At 39.1% G+C, this 14,328-nt stretch overlaps 1 pseudogene; it reads left to right on the forward strand.

Moving 5' to 3' along the window:
* LOC124734576 overlaps positions 1-14,328 on the forward strand; it is a 56,313-nt pseudogene that overhangs the window by 8,794 nt on the left and 33,191 nt on the right.

The following is a 14,328-nucleotide window of genomic DNA, read 5'->3' on the forward strand; positions in this document are numbered from 1 at the left end:
TTTTTAAACCTTTGCAATTTGGGTGAGTTTATGTTCAATGCTTGCACCCAATTTACTCTTTCATCTACCTACTTTTTTCTCTCGTCAAGCAGAACGATATTTATGCCCGTTGCTTAATACCTGTTTGTATCATTTACAATGCTGGTATTTATGAGTTTTTTTTTGCATTTGACTCCGGAAAGACCATTTATCTTTGTAGTGAGGCCTTGCCAACAGCAAATTTTCTGGATGGGAAGTCGCTCAATCTGCCCATATACTTTAAAATTTAAAAGTAAATCTAGCAATGCTAGAAAGTATACAAAATACTGATATACCCATTTTCAAGTTGTTGTTTAAAGATTCGCGACTTTTAAAACTTACGTAGATTATCTTTTTGATGATGGAACTTTACATAAGAAGTTATTAAGAACATTGTGAATATCACATGACGAACAATTGAATGACTAAAGCATTGTTATCAACCCTCATTCATTGACACATGTAATAAATTCATCGAGGCAGTGAAGTCCATAGCTGTTGTAAAAATTTCTGAAATTAAAAGTATATATTACCTAATGAAAGTATTATTTTGGGGTGAAAGAACACAATAATTATTATTTTTGGAATGTAACAATTCACTATGGCTTCATTTTAATTCTAATAAGTTTCACACTGTAATGAAACAGTGTCTAAATGCCTCTCTCTCTCTCTCTCTCTCTCTCTCTCTCTCTCTCTCTCTCTCTCTCTCTCTCTCTCTCTCTCTCTCATTTGTTATAACTTACCGCTGTTATTTTGTATTTGTATTGCAGTCATTACATTAAAATTGGCTATATTGATTCTGCAATTATATACTATTATGTTATTGCTAAGAATTGATTTAAAGAATAAACGTATATATTTATTTGTAAGATATTGTAAATTTATACCACTGGAACTCTTTCAAAATATTTGATTGCGTAATACTGCCAATAAATACAATGACTTTCTTTCTTCTGTTTATAATTGTAATAGATGTTGGACACTTTGACTCCAAATATGTTATACAGAAATGCAGTGATTTTTTACAAAAGGCAAAACTATGTGTTCGAAGAATTGTGCAGAGGAGGGTACGTGATGTATTTTAAGTAGGTTATAAAGAGTAACTATAACAACATAAACAATAAATTATTGATAAAATTATTTAATTGAATAGATAAAAAATCTACTCACCAAGCGGCAGCAGAACATACACATAAAAGACTGTTGTGATTGGCAAGCTTTCGGAGCCTGTGGCTCCTCCAGACAGAAGCGTTGAAGGGGAAGGAAGAAGGGTAAAGGAAAAGGCCTGGAGAGTTCCAGGAAAAGGTGTAGATTTTGGGAAAGTCACCCAGAACTGCGGATCAGGCGAAAAATAGAAACGACACATGTCATATACCAGCTATTATGTAAACACTGTTCAGCTTTCTACATCTGCATGACTACCACCAAATTATCAGTTAGGATAAATGGGCACAGGCATAGTGTATATACTGGAAACTCGCAATATCCTGTTGCAGAGCATGCTCTACAACATGGCATACGTGACCTCGGCACTTGTCTCACCACACATGCCACCTGGATTCTTCCGCCAGACACCAGTTTCTCAGAACTCCGCAGGTGGGAACTAGCACTACAACGTGTCCTTGGTTCTCACCACCCACCTTGCCTTAATTTACGTTAATTTCTCCTGTCTCAGCTTTTTTTCACTGTAATTACTCTTTGCTTCACTCCGTTTTAGCTTTCTACATCTTTCATTGTCTTTCCCGTCTATTTTCACTGCCCCCTCCCACAGCTGTTGCATACAATACACTTAGCTTCTCACTCTTATTAGCTCATGTACAGTTTTAGTAGTAATCTCTGTCTTGCATATTACCCTGTCTTCCACCTTTAAGCTCTCAGGTTTCCGAATCTTGCCCGATGCAGTCCCCAACAATTAGTCTTTCCTTCTCATCCTGTACGGTAAGTCACCCATGACCCACGGTTCTGGGTAACTTTCTCAAAATCTACCCCTTTTCTTAGACCTCTCCAGTCCTTTTCCTTCACCCTTCTTGCTTCCCCTGCAACCCTTCAGCCTGAAGAAGGAGTCACTGGCTCCAAACGCTTGCCTATCACAACAGTCTTTTATGTGTGTGTTCTGCCACTGCTTGGTGAGTAGATTTTTTATCTATCCAATTAAATAATTTTATAAAGAGTATCTGTGTGTGATGTTTTTATTGGTATACAACTTGTTATAAACAAAACTTATTTTTACCATTTAATATGTTTCCAGATATTTACCAGTGGTAAAGATGAAATTGGGTTGATTGTACTTGGTTCTGACAAGACACAGAATCCACTTGATTACCCAAATGTGAGTGTGGAATTTCCTCTTGCACTGCCTACATGGCAGATGATATCCTTTGTGGAGAAATCTTTACATGAAAGTGAAATAAAAACAGATTGGATAGATGGTGTTGTTATTGGCATGCAAGTCTTGAAAGATGAGCTAGAGTAAGTATTTAAAGCTGTCTGTTTCATGACATTCCTGGAACATGTTCCAGAATGTGTGTTACACAAATCACAGTGACATAGTTGTGACTATAAACTTGAATCAATATGTTTTTGTAATGAAAAAGAAACAGAAGGCACAATACCTGCAGAAATAGGAATTTTTTTTGTGTGATTTTGCTGTATGAATGTTTTTTACAGTTTTTCAGCTCAATAATTAAGGAGGTATTGATACAAGGCTTTGCCAAAAATCCATCTGTCACCTACAATTCCAGCCCTGTCACTGGCATTCCCTACCCCACAATATGACTGGGCCACCATGAAAGCAGCCACATCATTGTCAAATTCACTGAAACTACTGCATAGCAATTTACTTGAGTATGGCTGCTGTTGTGGTCTTCAGTTTGGTTTAAGCACTGCGTCAATACCTTCTCTTCATAGCACTCGGAGGTCGCGATCTGCGACTGTTTTTACAAATGGCAAGAGAACTTTTCCTCTAGTTGCTTGTTTTTCAGTGAAAGATGCAAATATTTTAGAATGTAGTGCCTTATGTATATCTGTTAGAATAGCCACAAGGTCTGAAAGTTATTTTCAAATGATTGAGCTCTTCTACAGAGTATTGAAATTTACAGATTCTTCCAACCTGGTCCACCAATGTCTTACATACTCCTCTTCCTCCATGGATTGTTTCCAGTATTTGGAGATGAAACATTAGGCAGCAAAACGTGCCTTATAACCAAAATCTAATGAACATATAATTAAATTAACCAAAGATGTAATGTTGCACTCTCAGGTAAGACTGATCTTGAATGCAAAGCCAAAGTGGAAATTAAATGTACGCTGCAACATACATCTCACTTTTTGTTATTGAAATTATTCACAGTGCCATAGGGAGAACTGAGTTTATGTGTTTTATAGAGTCAGATACACGCTGTGGCACAGGGTGCTGTCCATTATTCTCCTGACTATGATGTCCAGGAATGGTAGTCTTCCTTCTTCTTTGGTCTCCATAGTGAATTTGATTTTGTGGCGTGTGGAGTTCAGATGTACAAAGAAGTCAAGAAGTTTGTCTCTTCCATGAGGCCAGATCACAAGTGTGTTATCAACATAACAGAAGAAGAAGAAGAAGAAGAAGAAGATGGATTTCCATTTGGATGACATCAGCGCCTCTTCCTCGAAGTGCACCGTAAACATATTCACAATCTCTGGTCAGAGTGGGCTGCCTATTGCGACTCCATCTGTTTGCAGGAGGGGGGTGTGCCACGAGTCAGTGAAGTGGGAAAGTTGACCAAGTAATATGCGTGACGTGTCATACCTCGACCGATATTGAGAACAGAATAAAAAATTCAGAGGCATAACTTTTCAGCACTCCCATGCATATTCTGTATGCAAGAAAAAGCTTATGGAGCAGGTTTCTCATTCAGAAATTCTATTTCAGTGTTGGTTGTTTACACGAAGTCCGTGTTAAGCATAATGGAAGAAGGAGAAATGTTTATCAGCATTCCAGATTTGGCAGTGGCCGGCTCATGGTCTGCTGAGGCTCTGGTTTATTGTTTCACTATATTGCTGCTTGCATTGCTCAGAATCTCATTTTGTGCGAACATAGAATTGGTAGGTTCAGGAGGGCCATGCTAAATGCCTTGCAGGGCCTCAGTAGTGCCACCCAACTAGCACCTGAGAGGGCAGACAAGTGTTCACTCATGCGTACGTGATCCTGCAGTGAAGTTGTGTACATTTAGTCAGGAAGTGGGCTTGTGTACAGTGAGACAAGTATCCACACAGACAATGTGATGGCATCTGGAGCAGCACAGACTGTCTAGCCCTTAATGCAGCTCTAGAGAGAGGTGAACTGACAGCGGTGCAACTGACAACAATGCCAGACACAGGAATGGCACTGTGTCATCGTATCAGATGAGTCTCGGTTCTGCAACATCGTCACAATTGATGTACTTGTGTGTGGAGGCTCTGATGCCAACAGACCTGGCCAGATTGTACCTGTCATTCACATGCGGGTCCAGCATGTGATGTTATGGTATGGGGTGCAACTGGATACATGTCACAACCTCTGGTTCACATAGCCAGTAATTTGGACAGCAGCCATTGCATTTGTGTTTTGTTAAGGCCTATCGCTGTGCCCTATTCTCAAGGGCTCCGTGATGTTATCTTTTAACAAGATAATGCAAGACTACACATCACCTGAGCTGTACTGAGCTACCTCGATACAGAGAGTGTTCCACTGTTGCCGTATCCAGCATTTTCTTCAAATCTGTCACCTGTGTAGAACGTCTGTTCACTGGATGCCAAGAGATGGCTATGCCACCAGTCACCAGCCACCAGTCGCCAGCCACTACAGTTGATGAACTCTGACATATGACATACGGTTGAGTAGCATGAAATGATGTACCCATGGCTGTAATCCAACCTCGATTTGATATCCATTGTGATGAGAGCTGTTCTGCTGTTCCAGTTTCAATACTGAAATTCATATATTATTTTTATGCTATCCTAACCAGATTGGACTGTGGTGTCATACAGCATAAAATATCTTACAACATGTTGAATCAGTGATGAGAAGTGTAGAACAGCCAGCAGATATATTATTTTTATGCTATCCTAACCAGATTGGACTGTGGTGTCATACAGCATAAAATATCTTACAACATGTTGAATCAGTGATGAGAAGTGTAGAACAGCCAGCAGGGGAAAGATGTTGGCAATGAGACAGCTTTTATGTAGAACAGCAGTACAGTGTTTCACAGTGCATAATGCTTCCGCAGATTGAGAACAAAATGTGTGGTTTGCTTTCATCCATTTTCACAAACATAGCCTTGAAAAATAATGTTGACATTACTGTGCATTCACTCTGAGGCATATTGCACTCTGAGAATGTTCATCGAATTCAGTTACTTTGTATTATATTTCAGTAACAGTGACATAATAGCAAATTGGACTGTATGAGTTTTTATGGATTTTTTTTTCCAGAGACACCCTACCATTTCTTCAGATTTATTTAATTTGGGTATAAATCCTTTCCAGCATATATGCTGTACACAAAATGTTGAACATAAAATGTAGCTATCTGTTGATTTAACATCTTGCTGAGTATACTAGTACAATGTTTTGTTGTAACAAATAGTTCAATGTATTTTACACACTTATAAACTTATTTATACATTTATAGTAATTTATACCATTACATTAATGTTGTACCTTAATGTTCTGGAAGACGATATTATAAGGAGCCTCATACTTGTCCTGGATGATAGAGTTGTCTATAATGAATTATTGCCTGAAAAAAATCTGCACAAATTTGAGTCAGATCATAATATTTCAAATTGGTCCAAAGATAGGCAACTGAGTTTAAGTTTTCAGAAATGTAAATTGGAGCACATCACAAAACAAATAAAAGACAGTATTGTATGACTACATTATCAAATAATCACAGTTTTAATTGGTCAACTCATACAAATATCTAGATGAAATGAAATGGTGACATAGACTCACTTGTAGGCAAAGCAGAATGCAGACTTCAATTCATTGGTAAGATACTGAAAAATGTAATCAGTCTATAGAGGACATTGCTTACAAAATACTTGTGTGGCCCATTCTAGAATATTGCTTAAGTATGACCCATAACAAATAAGGCTAATGGCAGACATTGAATGTATACAAAATAGTGTAGCATGATTGATCATAGATTTATTTGATGCATGGGAGAGCATCAAGAAGCTACTACAAATTGGAAATGCCAGACAAGTGAAGATAGACGCCAAATATATGACAAAACCCAACTTATGAAATTTCAGGAATTTGGGGATTATACAATAACCGCATATGTATCACTCCTATAGGGACCATGAAGGCAAGATTAATTACAGCATGCACAGAACCATTTAAAGAATCATTCTTCCCACACTCCACATGAGCATTGAATGGGGAAAAACCATAATGTGTGGTACAACAATGTACTTTGTCGTACAACCCACAGTGGTTTATACAGTGTGCATGGAGACATGGAATCAGTTGACAGTAGCTGGGTAATGGTTCATATTGATTCCCATTTCCCTGTTGCAGTAGGTGATCTCATGCCTCTAATTATTTTTTCATTGCTATCTTAACTTGCATTCTTCAATTCAGTTTATTAACCCTTCTTATCTCTTTGTATTAGGGCAAATGTACAGTTAACTTTTAAGGAATTTGTATTTTCAATTTATCAACTGGAGGTTTGTTTCATATGCAGCAGCAATGTTACAAATTATTTGTTTCAGTTTCTTTAGAATAATTTGCTGTTTCACAGGTGCCTTGAAGAAAATAAAAGATCTCGAAAGTGTCTTAATGACAACCGATGGCCTCATGTTGACAAGACAGCTGGTTGCCTTGCAGAGGGCAGGGCTTGACGGTCTGAACATCAGCTTAGACACCCTGCAGTCCCAACGCTACAACCAGATCACGAGGAGGAAAGGCTGGGAGCGTGTCATGGCTGGCATAGATCTAGCCTTGCAACTTGAATATGACCCTGTGAAGGTATTACTAGTGCAGCTGTCATCGCATGCAGACTTTCATAAGCAAAAGATATAAATCTGTTGTTAAGAATATCAATACAAGAATCACCATTTTAAAGCAGTACGCCCTCACCCTCGCCCCCATCACCGCTCCCACCCTCACCCCTGTCTCCACACTGCAGCTGTAAGTGAAGGAAGGTATATTAAGACAGAAGAAGTAAATTTTAGCTGACGATGCTAACAGTTTCATAGTTTATACAACATAAAAAAGTATGCCTTGCAAGTTTACCAATTAAATATCTTATATTTTCCTCCCAAGAGAGTCTTATGAGACTCAAGATCTTTACAGTTTCTCTTTTTTTCTTTTGTGTCTTTAGTTTAAAATAAGTTTCCTCTATTGTGGTGTTGTTTTGAAAAAATACTCGATTGTTTGGAAAAATTATTCTTAATTCTGTAGTCACACTTTTGTTGTGTCTAAGTACTACTGGTTTCAGTAGCAAGTACCAGCATCAGTTCATCTTATTATCAAAAATTTCTTTGCAGAATAAAAGCTGACCACTGTGGCCAAGCGGTTCTAGGCACTTCAGTCCGGAACCGTGCTGCTGCTACGGTTGCGGGTTCGAATCCTGTCTCAGGCAGGGATGTCCTTAGGTTAGTTAGGTTTAAGTAGTTCTAAGTCTGGGGGACTGATGACCTCAGACGTTAAGTCCCATACTGCTTAGAGCCATTTGAACCATTTTGCAAAATAAAAAGCTTCTGTACAACTGCAAACTAGACATACCATTTTCAGGGTGCAGTTCACATCTATTGAAAGCACAACAGTGACCTTTACTTTTAGTAGATAAGACACCTACAGGGGTAAGTGACTTGATGACTGCACACAAGAAGTTGTCATTTATTCCATATGTAGCTACCATGCAGACTCATATTTTGTATTAGTTTGTCCTTACTCTTCCAAAAGGTTAAACCTTGTCTCTGCAGCCACAGCTTTCTCTCTTCAGCAGTTGTCTTCATCTCCATGTGTGAATAAAATCCCATTCATTGATCATATTGTTTAAGTAGGATGTTCTCAGTCATCCTCTTGTTTTCTTACCTACGATCTTGCCTTCAGAAATGTTTTTTAAAAGATTATTGTCTCCAGTTAAGTGTCCAGTGTATTTTGCTTTGCCCTGGCCTATAACTTTCAGTGGTTCTTTCTTGTCTCCTATTTCCTTTAACTTTTCTGTCAATGCAGCTAGTTCTTGTACTTCTCCTCCAGAACCACATTTCAGCAGGTTTGAGGCGAGCTTTCTTTGGCTTTTCTAATGTACAGATTTTACATCTGTGTGTCAGAACACTCCACACAAAGGTCTTTACAAATATTTTCTTAATGTGGAAGCTGATATGTTTATTCAGTTGCAGCTTCTTCTTATTTTGGAAGGAACTCTTCACCTGTGCTTTTCTTTTCTTGAATGCCTTGAAATATTGATTGTTTTCTTGCAAAATGCTACTGAGATAGTGAATTTCAGTTCCTTTCTTGAGTTGCTCATTGCCTGTTCTTGTGTCAGTCCTACCTCCACCTCCTTTCTTGTCTGTAGCCATAACTTTTGTCTTCTTTGTATTCATTTTTAGCTTTAGTTTTACCACTTCTTGATTTAAGGCCTGAAACATTTTATTTAGTTCCTACTCTGATTTACTATTGCGATGTTGTCAATCTGCAGTGTATATGCATGCAATTAAGTTTCCATATCAACATCATGCTCCAAAAACCACCTAACTGTGTGCGGCAGGGGGTACGTCTCATGCCACCAACTGATCCCCTCTGCCTTGTTCCACTTCTGTATTATCTCTAACTTCTCAAATTTTCTTTTCGTGATCATTTCGTGAATTGTATATGAGAGAAACTATTATGTTGTCAGACTCTTCTCGGAAACTACTCTCTCGAAATTTGGGTAGTAAATCTTTCCGTGATGCACAACTGCTCTCTTATGGCATCTACCACTGGAGTTGCTGAGCATCTCTGTAATGATCTCACAGTGACTAAATGATCCTGTGACAAAACACTCCAGACTTCGTTGGATCTTCTTTCTCTCTTCTGTCAGTCCTACTGGGTAAGGACACAGGGGTAATTTACATTCACTTAAGATTCTTCCTGTGAATCTTAGTCTGGCATCTGCTTTTCTATTGCTGTTTTATGTGGTCATTCCACTTTAAGGTTGCTCTGGATAGTTACTTCTAGATATTTTATGGTAGATTCTGTTTCCAGCAATTTGTCATTAATAGTGTAGTTGTACAGTATTGGATTTCTTTTCCTGTGTGTGTGTGTGTGATATGTTACATTTATTTATGTGCAGGGTCAACTGCCAGAGCCTGCATCATTCACCAATCCTCTGCAGGTCATTGTGCAAATTGATACTGTCTTCTGTTGTTGCTACTTTCTGATGGACAAGTGTAGTATCTGTGAACAATATTAAGGAGCCTCTGACAATTTCTACTGGATCATTTATATACATTGTAAATGTAATGGTCTTATCACATTTCCTTGGAGTATTCCAGAAATTACCTTTTGATTCTTGTTATCTTTTCTTTGTTGTTGTTATTACTTCCTTGATGAATATATTATGGAAGTAAGGTGATAGAAGGCACCCGTCTCTCGCTGTCCTTCTGGTTTTCCTTCTTTCATATCCAGTTCAGCACTCTGACTTTTGTATACACTCAAAATTAATCATCTGTCCTTCCACTTTGGACATTACTTTAAGGAATGATGATATAATGGTAATCTGTTTATTAAACAATATTTTAACGAAACACTATGCTTTCTGATCATATAGTGGCTTGATGATGGAATTTGATACTGAAAGTAGTAATCATTAGACAAAATAAAAGTGAAGCTATAATAAAAGAAAGTAATATTTTGGATCATGTCAGTTGTTGTTCCAAACAACAGCACGTCAGGAATAGGTTCAAATGGCTCTGAGCACTATGCGACTTAACTTCTGAGGTCATCAGTCGCCTAGAACTTAGAACTAATTAAACCTAACTAACCTAAGGACATCACACACATCCATGCCGGAGGCAGGATTTGAACCTGTGAACGTAGCGGTCACTCGGTTCCAGACTGTAGCACCTAGAACCGCACGGCCACTCCGGCTGTCCAGGAATAGGTACTAAAATTATTTGTCCGTTGATGACCTCACAGCTTAGAACACTAAAACACAAATGTTAATTGTTTGTTATGTGCCCTGATAGAGTTTACAACTGTTTACAGTTCACGATTGGTTGTTGGAGATTGGGCGTTACTCACATAATGTATTTAGTGCACAGTGTAGAAAAAGGCAGTTTCCAGAAAGGTAAACAAGTGTAAAGGCAAAAGTTTCACGACAGGATGTTGTGTCACCATACTTGGAAGACAATTATAGCCAAAGACAGAAATTTAAAAGAAACTGGCTCATTTGAGCTGCGGAGACCTAGTCGAGGATTCTCAGTAGATAATTGTTAGCACAGTAGAATTTACAAAGAGACAATGTCAGTACGTGTGAGGGAATGTTGAAGTCCAACAGTGTCAAATCTAGACAATAATATCGATCATCCAACAATTTTGCAAAATCCCCAGTTGTACTTACTTTACTTAATTACTTACTTACTAACCTGCTCAGATTTGCTGTGTACCATACAAGGAACTGGTTTCCACTAGTTCACTCGATCAGCTGCCAAGTTCTCACCTTCCTCCAAGTCCATGCATTGAAGATTCATTGCAAAAGTTCCAGGTGTTAGAAGGACTTCCTGTACATCTGTATCTGTCCATTGATTTCCACAACAGTGTTGATTTTGGGATTCTTCCACCTTACATGCGTAGAACATAACCTGCAATCTTCAGTCTTCTTTCAACAATAATTTTGTGCAGGCTGTCTAGACGTTGTATTCTCAGCACTTCATCGTTTGTAACTTGGTTGGGTTAACATCTTCAGAATTCATCTCTAGCATTGTTGGTGAAAAATATGGAGACTGTGTGCTGATTTTACTGACATTTTCCAAGTCTCACACATATAAACGATAAAGGAGTACAGTCAAAGATTTGTTGACATATTACAGACCTAATTGCCATATGGACTGATTTTCCAGTTCTGCTGGTGATTTCTGCATCTGTGACCTCATTATTACATATAAAGCTACCGAGATATGGAAATCTGTCAACATCTTGTAGTATCTTCTATTGCACTGTAATCCGGGAAGAGATGAGTAATTTCCACTTACTTTGCACATTCTGTTTGCCTTATCTCTATTAATTTTCAGCCCTACACAATAGGGCATTTAATGAGAAAGCAGATAAAAATTAACTTGATGCCTTCCAAGGAGACGGTCTCTACTAAGTCTCTACTCCTTCAAGTCTGACTATGTAAGAGTAGACCAGACATGGTTTAAATTCAGAGAAATAGTATCAACATCAATTAAGAGATATATACCAAATAAATTGAAAGGATACCAAATAAATTAAAAGGATGGTGCACAAAATATGTCAAAACTCAGCTGCAGAAGCAATGAAAAAAAGCATGTAAAAGTTTAAAAGAATGCAAAATCTCCAAGATTAGCGATGTTTTACTGAAGCTCGAAACTTAGGGTGGGTTTCAGTGCAAGATGTGTTTAATAGTTCCCATAGTGAAACTTCGTTTTGAAATCTGGAAGAAAATCCAAAGAGGTTCTGGTTGCATGTGTAGTACACCAATGGCAAGACGCAACCAATACCTTCACTGCGCAATAGCTGTGGTAATGTTACTGATGACAGTGCTACTAAAGCAGGGTTACTAAACACGGATTTCTGAAATTTCTTCACCAAAGACAACAAAGTAAATATTGCAGTATTCAAATCAAGAACAACTGCAACTGTGAGTAACTTAGTAGTAGCTCTCCTCAGTGTCATAAAGCAGTCATTAAAGCAAAAGCATTTTGCTGGAGCAGGTTCGTAAAATTTCAATCATCAACTTTCTCCTCCGAATGTGAAAATATTTTGTTAGAGCCCTCTTATATAGAGAGAAATGATCTTGTAATAAAATAAGAGAAATATTGAAGTGTTTGGTTTTCCTCAAATGCTGTAGGGGAGTGGAATGGTAGATAAATAGGTTGAGGGTGGTTCTCTGAACCCTCTGCCAGCATTTAATTGTGAATTACAGACTAGTCATGCAGATATAGATAATGTAGATAGGCTTTCAATATTGCACACTGATTCTCTAATGTTATACATTGCTCAAATACTTTCGTGGTGCTTTGGAGTGACCCCTTTAAAATAACACTTTACCAGTCTTCTTAATATGTATTTTGGTAACCAGGTTGATAAGAAGTTACAACAATACTCTCTTATTACTCCCCAGTTTTGGGTTTTATTAATGAACAAAATCGACACAGTGTTCCGTATCAATTACTGGCTGAAGTTTCCTGCTGATGGAACCAATATGATTTTCTGTGTTTCTGAGCATACAGGTTGTGTACGCTGTTTGGAGTCTGGTGTATGCTGAATCAAATGTTTTTATTGTTGTGATCTTCCATCTGAAGATTGGTTTCATGGAGTTGCCCATGCTAGCCTATCCTGTGTGACCCTCTTCACCTCTGCATAACTACTGCAGCGTACAGTAACTTGAACTTGCTTACTGCAGTCAGTTTTTGGTCTCCTACAGTTGTTACCCCCATTATATTCAGAGATGACCACATATTGTGGAAATTGCATACTGTAATGTAGGATGCAATAATAACGTATGGAAGGTTTCTGTTGAAAATTACAAATTATTTAGGAATAAAGGAGATGGCTCACCAAAAGGCAGAAGCACTGTCTCATCGATAGGCACACGAACAAAAGGTATGTAGAATGAGATTTTCACTGTGCAGTGGAGTGTGCACTGATATGAAACTTCCTGGCAGATAAACACCGTGTGCCGGACCAAGAGTCGAACTTGGGACCTTTGCCGTTCGTGGGCAAGTGCTCTACCATCTGAGCTATCCATGCACGACTCACGACCCGTCCTCACAGCTTTACTTCCACCAGTACCTCGCCTTCTACCTTCCAAACAAAGGTACGTTGCTTGGCGAGCTTCCAGAATGCACTTTCTTTTTCTAGCTGTAGGGAAAACATGCGCGCGCGCGCGCACGCGTGCGCGCACACTCACACACACACACACATTCTCACATGCGCATGCATGTCTCCTTATGCTGTGGTCGCTCAACTGCCAGCTCTTTACTGGCCCACGGTGAGTGTTCTGGAGTGAGGTGGGGCTTTAGAGTGGGGTAGGATGGGGTGGGTTGAGGCAATGTGAGAGATGGAGAGAGATGGGAGGGGTTTGGAGGGAAGCATTTAGTGGCTCGTGGGAGAGTGGGGAGCCATCTGTGGGCTGGCTAGGGGTGCAGGCAGAGGGGTCAGGTGACAGACAGCTGGGCACTCATAGACTAGGGTGTGACGTGAGATAACAGCACACAACTAGCTGATTTGGGGGGGGGGGGGTGAGGGGGGGGGAGTGGCGTGTGTGTGTGGGGGGTGGGGAGGCAGGGGGGCTGGGAGTTAACTTGGATTTAGGCCAGGAAGCAAAGGATGTGCTGTATGGCTACGAAAGTTGAGTATTCTTAAATAAGATCAGCTGCTGCCAATGTATTGGAAAGTAACTGGCACACAAAGTGCAATTGTGGCTCCTTTTTCTTTGTGAAAGAAGAAAAGAGAGAGAAATCGTCTCATTAGCGAAACAGTGGCAAGAGACTACTATTTCTTGTTACTTACACTGCTGCTTTCTTTGATAATGATCAACAAGAACCAAATAATAGACTGTGTATGAGAGAAAATGTTCTGAACGAGAGTTTGTTTCATTTGTATAACATTTTATTCCATCATAGATGCTGCACTTACAGTTTCATATATGCATTGCAGCAGCAGACATAATAAAAGTAGCAATCAGCAGTGCTTAGTTTGTTGAATGGGTGAAAAATATGCCACTGTCCCAGTTCCACATATCCCCAAAATTTGATTCTGCCAAATTCTGTACTCTCTGAAATCGAATGTTTAATCCAAAGATGAAAGTGAACAAGTTCGATGCAGTATTGCTAATATTGTTTATTACTCATCTTGCTGAATGAAATGCATACCGTGTCCTTTCTGAAAGGTTTGCAGAAGTAATGCACATACACACACACACACACACACACACATACACACACACGCACACACACACACATGCGCGCAAATGCAAATCACACATACATGACCACTGTCTCTGGCTGCTAGGGCCAGACTGGGAGCAACTGCGCATCATGGGAGAAACAACGGTCGTGTGTGTGTGTGTGTGTGTGTGTGTGTGTGTGTGTGTTTTGTCCACTTTGGAAGAAGACT

This window comes from Schistocerca piceifrons, unplaced genomic scaffold (assembly GCF_021461385.2).
Source record: "Schistocerca piceifrons isolate TAMUIC-IGC-003096 unplaced genomic scaffold, iqSchPice1.1 HiC_scaffold_1520, whole genome shotgun sequence".
Taxonomy (NCBI): domain Eukaryota; kingdom Metazoa; phylum Arthropoda; class Insecta; order Orthoptera; family Acrididae; genus Schistocerca; species Schistocerca piceifrons.